General features: G+C 39.9%; 1 long non-coding RNA gene across 1 annotated transcript; it reads left to right on the top strand.

Moving 5' to 3' along the window:
- Positions 1-143: 143 nt before the first annotated feature.
- On the top strand, positions 144-871 carry LOC105946973. The gene is made up of 2 exons (XR_004222412.1): positions 144-340; positions 804-871. It is a non-coding gene; the product is annotated as an uncharacterized LOC105946973 (long non-coding RNA).
- Positions 872-9,384: the final 8,513 nt, after the last annotated feature.

Here is a 9,384-nt window from a genome sequence, read left to right as displayed (position 1 = left end):
GCCTGACTGAGGGGAGAATTGCAGGGGAAAGGCTGTGTGGGGAGGGAGCCTGACTGAGGGGGGAATTGCAGGGGAAAGGCTGTGGTGGGGGTAAGCCTGACTGAGGGGGGCATTGCAGGGGAAAGGCTGTGTGAAGGTGAAAAAGTGTGTGTGTGTGGGAAAGGCTGTGTAATATAAAAACTCTAAATCATTATTTGGTATATATACTGTCAGTAAGTGAGTATTGTGCAATGTTTATGTTATTCATATCTTTATATACTCCATTTTTTTTTTAGATTATGGCACCAAAGAAGCTAATTATGTTGAGTGAAAATCACCCGGAATCACAAAGACAAACATGGTCAGTATACTTATACAGTATACTTATCTAAATCTATATATATGCTGATAGTGAAAAATTATTTTCAGCACTGATTCAGGCCACTAGTTCTAACTTGTTCTACAGAAAGCTTCACATATAGTAATGCTCACTATTACCGACACTAGTTTTGCATTCATTCTGGCATTCCTACCTAATATACAGTTCATAAAGTAGATATATTGAACCATTATTATTACACTAGACTACATACACTACACCATATAGTGCTGTTGTATGCAACAGCTCTTTACAGATATTATACTTCATTCCCACCAGTATCTTCTCCAGCACAGTTAGCACATTCACACACCTTGTCAAAACCCACCTTGTGTGCACTTGGTAGTTTAGTGAATAGCAGATCATTTGAAACAGATTCCTCCTTTTTTCACATCTGTATTGGTTCAGGCTAACCTGTGTTTAATTTTTTTTCTACATGGTGTAGATGCAGGAATTGCATGCCAATGAAGACAGAAGAGGAATCCTACTGTTGCATGGAGCTATCAAATGTCATAAAGAAATATCTTCAAGATTGCTGCATGTGCCATAGCAGAAAATGTATGTGAAAATGTCAAACAAAAATGCATCTTGAATATTTACTGGCCTTTTGGAACATGCAAGGCCCCACAGATGAAATTAGCAGCAACAACAGGTAAGCTCAGATAGCTAATATTTAAAAATGGACTGTCGATGGTAATTAGACGAAGGTTACATTTTGGTATAATTTGAGGATTATCACATGGGAAGTCTAAATTCTGGTGTGGTTTCCTTTTGTAAATAAAAGCATTTGGGAAGGGTGTATGTACAAATAATGCCACAGTCATGTTTTTTTCTCACTTTGGGTCTGACAATGCCCATAATTGTTCTAATCAGAACCAAACAAAAAAAAAACACAAAAACCCTCTTTCTGCCTTATAAATACAGTCCTGACTATGTTCCATAGCTCTGTATAAAAAAAATGGCACATGCCACTGTATTTTGTTTTTACTAACGATGATTAGTGCAAAACAAAATCATTTTTAATGCTAATATTTTTCTTTCTTCCACTGAAAACAAAGACAGGCTGCATATCATATCATTATGGCTACTTAAGCTGCCACAATAGGAATCCTAGTCCGACCTGTGTAGACCAAAAAGTTTGCAGCACTTTCCCAGACCCTTAAGGACGTTACAGGGGATTTCTGTGGCCATTTGATTTTAATGCTTTTGATATGGCTTTGGTTTGATCATTGTTTTGTTGGTTTATTTTTTATTGCTGATTGTGTTTGTAAATCTTTTAAAATATTTACTTTTTTTTAAATAAACAAAAAACCACACAAACATCACTTGTCTTTGTTTTTCTTTTATAATGCTGTCACACCACAACAACGGTCTCCTAAGCATAGGTGAACATATTTACATTGAAATATTATTACAGTATCTGTCAAGTATCAATTACACCACCAATTAGGAGCTAACCACAGGTCACGGGTCTACTATTACTACTAGTGCATACAGTGGAGTGGCCAGGGGTCTATTGTTACTACTTGTGCATGTAGAGTGGGGAGGCCCACAGGTCAGGGGTCTACTATTACTACTAGTGCATAGAGTGGGAGGGGGGCCCACAGGTCAGGGGTCTACTATTACTACTAGTGCATTGAGTGGGGGGAGGTCAGGGTTCTATTGTTGTGTCTATTATTACTATTTGTTCACAGAGGTGGGGGGGGCATAGGTCTGGGGTCTACTATAACTATAGTGGGGGGTACATGTGCTTGTGCTTTTGTTTCAGTAATGAAATTTCAAGTTGACTTCAAATTTACTCTGATTTCACAACAGGGTGTGCATTATTTGTTATAATACTCTGTTTTATGAAAGTCCTATGGCACACTTTACATCCCTAAACAACGAAGTACAATACACAAAACAGGTAGCTAAGAGTTACAATCCATGCAAAGTGCAGTATCTTCTTCTCTCAGCCATTTCTTCTTCTTAGTGCCATTTGCCTAAGGTGTCTAAACAACTATATTGTTAGGAGTATTTAATCATAATGTTTACAATACATCAAAGTACAGGAGCACCAACTTGCATGGCTACCATTGGAGATTTTTCCTAAAACCTCAGTTTAAATAAGCTTGGCAGATAGTACTGGGTTTACATGCTCCAGTCTTGAAATCTTGACATATGTTGCAGAACTGTCCAGCTTTTATCTGGTCTCTGTTCTGTGGCAATGTTGTCTGGCATAGTGCTGTTTCTGGGATCCCAACTATGCAACAATTTGCCCTGAAGTAATCAGAGCACATCCACTAACATTGCCATTACATGTGCATTGGTTTCGGGGTCATATAGTGCTTTAGTAACCCTTTTCAGACACGAGATTGCTATCTGTGTACATTTGCATCATGGGCTAGAGCTGCAAGTTTTGTACGGGCCTCCATTCCATCCATTTTGAAATGGATCCTTTTAGGTCTGTACTTTAGGGAAAAACTGTGATACACTTCTAATGCTCCAGTATGGCGAAAATGAGCCATGTGCTCAAGGTCTTTTATCTTGTTCCTTGACAGGATTACTTCTGCCAGGGACAAGTTGGCTTGTGAGTATTTTTCTATCCATGGTCATCAGCTACGCTGATCTGTTATGTACATAACAAAAGATTGCCATCTTTCCCGCAACATACATAAGTCACCTTCACATTTGCTCGAAGACCACCACAGATGTTTTTTTGTAGCTGGTATGCATTCAGCTATAGCAGCGCAGTTACTTTAAACTTTGTTTAACAAGCGTTTCTTTAAACTCTTGGTGGCATAGTGCCACAGATCAAACTTATGTTCTATGCCTTTGGCTTTATACACATCACACATTAATTTTATAATTCCAGGGTGACAGTCAGTTGCTATTGCACTTACCTTATTTGATCCAGCCAAAATTCTTTGCAGGCACTTTGTAAATGCTAGTTTTTCCATAGCTGCTGAAGTCTTACCCTCTGTAACCTGAACAACTTCAAACTCCACAATTCTCTTAGTGTCCACGTCCATAAAACTGTAAATGCAATACTTGGCACTTGGGCTGTCACATTGCCCATCACCTGCAAGGCACAACTCTATGCCACTGAATGCATCATGTAGTCTTTGTTGTTCTTGCTGCCAGCATACATCAATAACTGGAAAAAGAACCTCACCCTGGTAATGGTAAAAAGTGTTATGAGATATGAAGTCCCAACGAGTGGATGCAGTCCCTGATCCAACGGAAAAGTCAAACCTACCCGATTGAAAACACTCCTTTAACCAGCTGCATTTGAGGTATACATTAATATAGAGCAATGCTGTCCAGCTTGCGGCCCACGACCCTACTCTGTGTGGCCCCCCCACCTGTTTGGCTGCTGTGACTGCTTACCTTTTGTGTAAGATTTAATAAATGGTATCCGTACTGAGATTAATTTGCCCCCTGCATGGCTCACACCTCAGATTCAGTCTGTAAACCCCTGTATTGTTTATACATGTAATCCCCAGTACGGTTCACACCTTTTAATCAGGCTCAGACAGTAAGCCCCCACATTGTTCACCTGTTCACACCTCAGACAGACTGTAGGAGCAGTGCCAGCTTTGTGTCACTGTATTTGTACTGCCTTGCCCTATGGCATACACAGGCAGCATAGGGTAGTGTATGGCACACACAGGCAGTGTAGGGCAGGTAGAGTATGGCACACACAGGCAGTACTCTGCCTGCCCTACCCTGCCTATGTGCCATATTCTGCCTGCCCTATGCTGCCTGCATGCCACACTCTGCCTGCCCTATGCTGCCTGTTCACACCTTAGACAGACTGTAGTAGCAATGCCAGCTTTGTGTCACTGTATATGTACTGCCTTGCCCTATGGCACACACAGGCAGCATAAGGCAGTGTATGGCACACACAAGTGGCATAGAGAAGGCAGTGTATGACACATACAGGCAGTATAGGGCAGGCAGAGTATGGCACACATAGGCAGTATAGGGCAGGCAGAGTATGGCACACATAGGCAGTACACACTGCCTGTGTGTGCTATACTCTGCCTGCCCTATGCTGCCTGTGGGAGGTGAACCTGGCAGGGGATATAATTCTTTCACATATAAATGAAGGGTGATATCCCTGCAGTAAGCACCAAACATTTGGGTTTTTGCTGTGCTACCACAATTAATGTAGGTATGGTCTTAAAAGCTCTTGTGATAACATGGGTGTGGTTTTAAAAAGGGGGAGTGGTCAAAACTAGCTTTCGTTATCGGCCCTCCACCATATAGGCCAGAAAAATTCTGGCCCTCGGTACCACAGAATTTGGACAGCACTGATAGAGTATTACAATACAGAGCATTAAATAATAGCTCATACAACCTAAATGCTTGCGAGGACGCAGGGGACACATACAAAATACAGCATGTTACCATTTAAACATTTCTTCTTCCATGAGTGACATCTTGTGGCATCCAGTTATCATCCTTGTTTTAGTATAATTGTGTCTCTGTGTCCATCTTACGTAAAAACTATTTCAGCATCAGCAGGGCCAGATTTCAGAATAGGGCGTCCTGAGGCCGCACCCTTTCACCGCCTGCCCACTTGGAATACCATAGGAATGAATAGAACATAGGTGAGTTTTTATGAATTAAGCTCTAGACTCACAATTTGATAAATCTGCCCCTTAAACTAAGGACAACAGTCGAATGTTCTTTTCTGTACCTAGACATATATATATATATATGTATTTTGTTGCCACTAGAGAGCGCAATAACCTAGCGCAACTTTCTTGCAACTTGGATGTCTAAATACTTGCATTTCGGTGTTAGATTGATAAAAAGTAACTAATGAGGTCATTGTCATCATTGCAACATGTGCTACTTTCATTAAGTATTACTTCCAAGAAAATAACAATATGCAAGATATCAGCACTTAAAGTTATCCCATAAGTTAGCAGCGCTCTTTTTACCTAATGTATCAATTCGTATTTCTATGTAATTTGTATGTTGACGTATAAACCCTGCAGAATATGTTGGTGCTTTATAAATATGTGTTAATAATATTATTATCAGTTAATAATACTGATAAAACCAGGATAATAATTTCAGACCTTTTGAATGTAACTTACTGTAGGTCATTTCACATTCCATTCAGGGGAAAGAGTAACAAGTTGCCGTGCAGAGATGGTTATTGTTCAAAAATGAGTGACAACTGTGGGCTCTGGGTGCGCTCTTTTCTTTCCATACAGGAGGGTAGGTATCAGAGTTTTAATTGCTGTCACATGTAACATTTCATCCCTTTGTTTTTTTTTATATCTTTTCTCTTTTGTTATGAAGTTAATAGAGAAGTTATCCCTAACCAGTGGTTTGTGAGAAACATGTTGCTCCCCACCCCCTTTGATGTTGTCGCAGTGGCTTCAAAGTAGGTGCCCATTTTTAAATGTCTGGCTTGGAGACAAGTTTTGGAAGCACAAAGACACAGTTTTATTCCAAGCAAAGCCCCCTGCAGGCTAGTAGTCCACGGGGCCGGTCTTATAAATGGCGGGGGCACAGGGTTCCAGGGTTGGGTGGGCAAATAGTCCTTGCCTCTCACTCTCTCCATGTGACTGATGATGTAACCCAGGACAGTTTTACGTGCTTATTCCCGCTGGTGCAGGGCCCCCAAATGGCCTATGGTTGGTCCTGGGTGGTGACATGGCTATTTGTGGCTGCAGCACCAAGGGAACTCACTTTATTCCAATATGAGTCCCTCTGTATTTAATTTCTGTGTATTCCACTTCCTATAAAGTCTGTTATGTTCCCACTGATTGGCAGCTCTGCTCCTGTTTGCCTGTCCTACTTCTAAACTATTTAGCAATATGTCTGTCAATATACACATTTAAAAACCAGAAAACGCATGTGATATAATAGCGGCCGACCAGCCTTCTATGGAAATGCTCTCATATAACCCACATAGGGCTTTATTATTTCCAGCTTGGCTAGCCACACAAGCAACTGCCATCAGGTCAAACAGTTTGCAAATAGACACACATTTTTTGGATTTATACTCTCTATTAATTAAACAGTCCCCATAGTTATACAGATTTTGGTGCAAGCAATGGGCTTTAATCATGTAGGTTTGATTTACACAGTTAGGACATGCCATCTGCTCATATGTAACAGACAAGAGACCTAGAAGAACCTCCTAGGTAGGATAAACTAGTGGTCAGGGTGTCAGCCTTCAGTAGGGGAAATCTCCTGCTGGGTCTCAGGTTTGATTACCTCCTGGGTGGCTAGGTTAGGAAAGCTTTGTAGTTTGGTGTAGAAAGACATCTTTAGCTGTTTTAAATTCAGGCCTGTGTCCTTTTCAAAAATGTGTGGTTTTCTGGTGGTCTTTGTACTGTTAGGGGGTCTTACAACCAGGTCTGTGCTGGGATTCAAAATAGGCCCTGGCATTTCTAGGACACAGAGGCCCAAACAACCCCCCCCCCAGCCCACTAAATAAATAATATGATGTAACCTCCCCAGTACTTTGCACTGTACTGTAGGTTTTTGCACTCAAAGACCTTCACTTCCTCCCATGGATACAGCAGTGCCAGTGTCCAGCAGTGCTGTATTCCTGAAGGAGGCATGTAGGCTTCCCCTCCACCTAAATTTCTCATCATTTAGATGGGCAAATGAGGCTTACTGCTGGGCCAGTTTGCCCTGTGGTGGACAGTAGGGTCAGTAATCAGTACCCTGAGATCACAGGATTTTTTTTTAATAACATAGAGAAACTACAATGGCTTTGCTGGAAGTCTAGAGAAAATAGTAAAATTCTCAATTTTTAGCACTAAAAATACAATTTGTAAAAAAAAAACCCAACACAATAAAAGAAAACAATTTCAAGCAACCTTCCAATGTGAATTTATTGAAAGTCATTAGAGCTTTAAAAGTTATGTGTAAATGTAATTGCTATTGAAAGCAGCATTTGCTGAACTGGTTGTTGCATTTTCAAACAATGTTTGATCGGTCTGTCAGTCTTCTGCCTTGTGTTACATTGTTTTAGGGCAGAGAATAGAAAAGAACAAGCAGACACTGCTTTTAATAGCAATTATATTTACAAATGAATCAAAAACCATTACAAATATGTAATGAATATATATAGCAAAGTTATCTAGAATTGTGTTTTCCATTATTAGGCAAAAAATATATTTTGGGTTGACTTTTCCTTTAAAAAATGTTCTTTTTGCTAATTAATAAGGCATAATGAATACACACGTTGCATCCTTTAAAGGAGAAGGAAATGGTACTAAAGAATTAATCCCTATCTAGAGGCTTACCTCCAGTTCTGTCTGTTTTCAAGATCATAAGCATCATAAAAAAAAAAACCAATGGCTTCTTTAAAGGAAATACCCATCATGCCACGCTCCTGCACTAAGACCAAGACCCGTGTACATGCGCACTTGGCAAGACCATTGTAAAGCACATGTGCATTAGAGAATATATATGAGTGCGCTTTCACGTGCTTACGTCTAGGGGGAGGCTGGGAATAAGTGCATGCACGTTTACTAACGTGGCGCCATCTTTATTAAATTTAAATAACTAAGATGGCCGCCGCAATGGAGCTGAAAAAGCAATATCTTTTAAAGTGTACTGTGCGAGATACACACGCTATGGAGGGAAAAAAATAGTGAGCGGTCAGGTAAAGGCAAGGGAGGTCTAATGTTTAGCCCTTTCCTTCTCCTTTAAGGACTCTTAGCCAATTACTTTAATTTGTGACTCTTAAAAATCAACTTTTCTGGATAGACTTTGAAACAATACAAGAATGGATAAGCATTTGCTTAGTGAGCTATCATGCAAAGTTTCAGACACTGAAACACTTAAAAAAAACTTTCTTTTTCGAGTTCAACAGGGATCACAAAAATTAGTTTCCTGAGTGTCTATATGCCCAAAGTGGTGGTTGCTTTTTGCCAATACTTTGTTATCCCATACAGGCAAGTGCCATCTTTTTTTCCTGAAATTTACACTGTATTGATGCTGTCCCCTCAAAAATATAATATACCATATATACTCGAGTATAAGCCGATCCGAATATAAGCCGAGGTACCTAATTTTACCTAAGAAAACTGGAAAAACTTTATGACTCGAGTATAAGCCTAGGGTGGGATATGCAGCCGCTACTGCTAAGTTTTAATAATCAAAATAAATACCAATAAAATTAAATTAATTGAGGCATCAGTGGGGTATATGTTTTTCAATATTTATTTCAAAGAAAAACAGTAAACTAGCTCTGTAAGCGGAGAAGAGGGTCAACAAAAACAATATGAGTACTACCCCACGCTCATTGCACATTGGCAAACTGGCAGTAGACCCAGTCCCGGAGGGAAGTAAGGGGAAATAAGTATTGCTAGTGGGAGCCTAGGCCAGGGCACTGGAGGGTCTGGTTGCAGGTGGCCTAATTTGCACACAAAGGAGAGAGGGTGCTAGTCTAGAGGGACCCATGGCACCCGACTCAAGTATAAACTGAGGGTGACTTTTTTCAGCACATTTTGGGTGCTGAAAAACTAGGCTTATACTCGAATACATACAGTACTATATCTATCATCTTTGCAAGTGTATCATTGGGAATATATATATATATATATATATACTTATATATATACTCACGTATAATTCTGGAGCTAATGTGCCTGGGTGAAGTAGAGCAGATATCACATAGACCATAAAGATAGATTCCGCACTCACGGGACTTAAATAGAAGTGGTAATTTAATTATTTAATTTGACGTGGAACTAACGCCTGGGTATATTTTGGAGGGCTTGATTTTTATGTTGTCGTTTTTGATATATTACATATATATATATATATATATATATATATAAAGACTCGTAGAAAGCACTCCAGGGACATATAAAAATCAAAAAGTTTATTTAGACACAAATGTCTACGCATTTCGATCCATACAGGATCATCATCAGGACGATCATCAGGGTCATCAGGGTCCTGATGACGATCCTGTATGGATCGAAACGCGTAGACATTTGTGTCTAAATAAACTTTTTGATTTTTATATGTCCCTGTAGTGCTTTCTACGAGTCTTTATA

The sequence above is a fragment of the Xenopus tropicalis genome, chromosome 4, assembly GCF_000004195.4.
Source record: "Xenopus tropicalis strain Nigerian chromosome 4, UCB_Xtro_10.0, whole genome shotgun sequence".
Classification (NCBI taxonomy): Eukaryota; Metazoa; Chordata; class Amphibia; order Anura; family Pipidae; genus Xenopus; species Xenopus tropicalis.
Note: the sequence above shows the minus strand (reverse complement) of the source record. Positions and strands in the feature narration are given on the sequence as shown.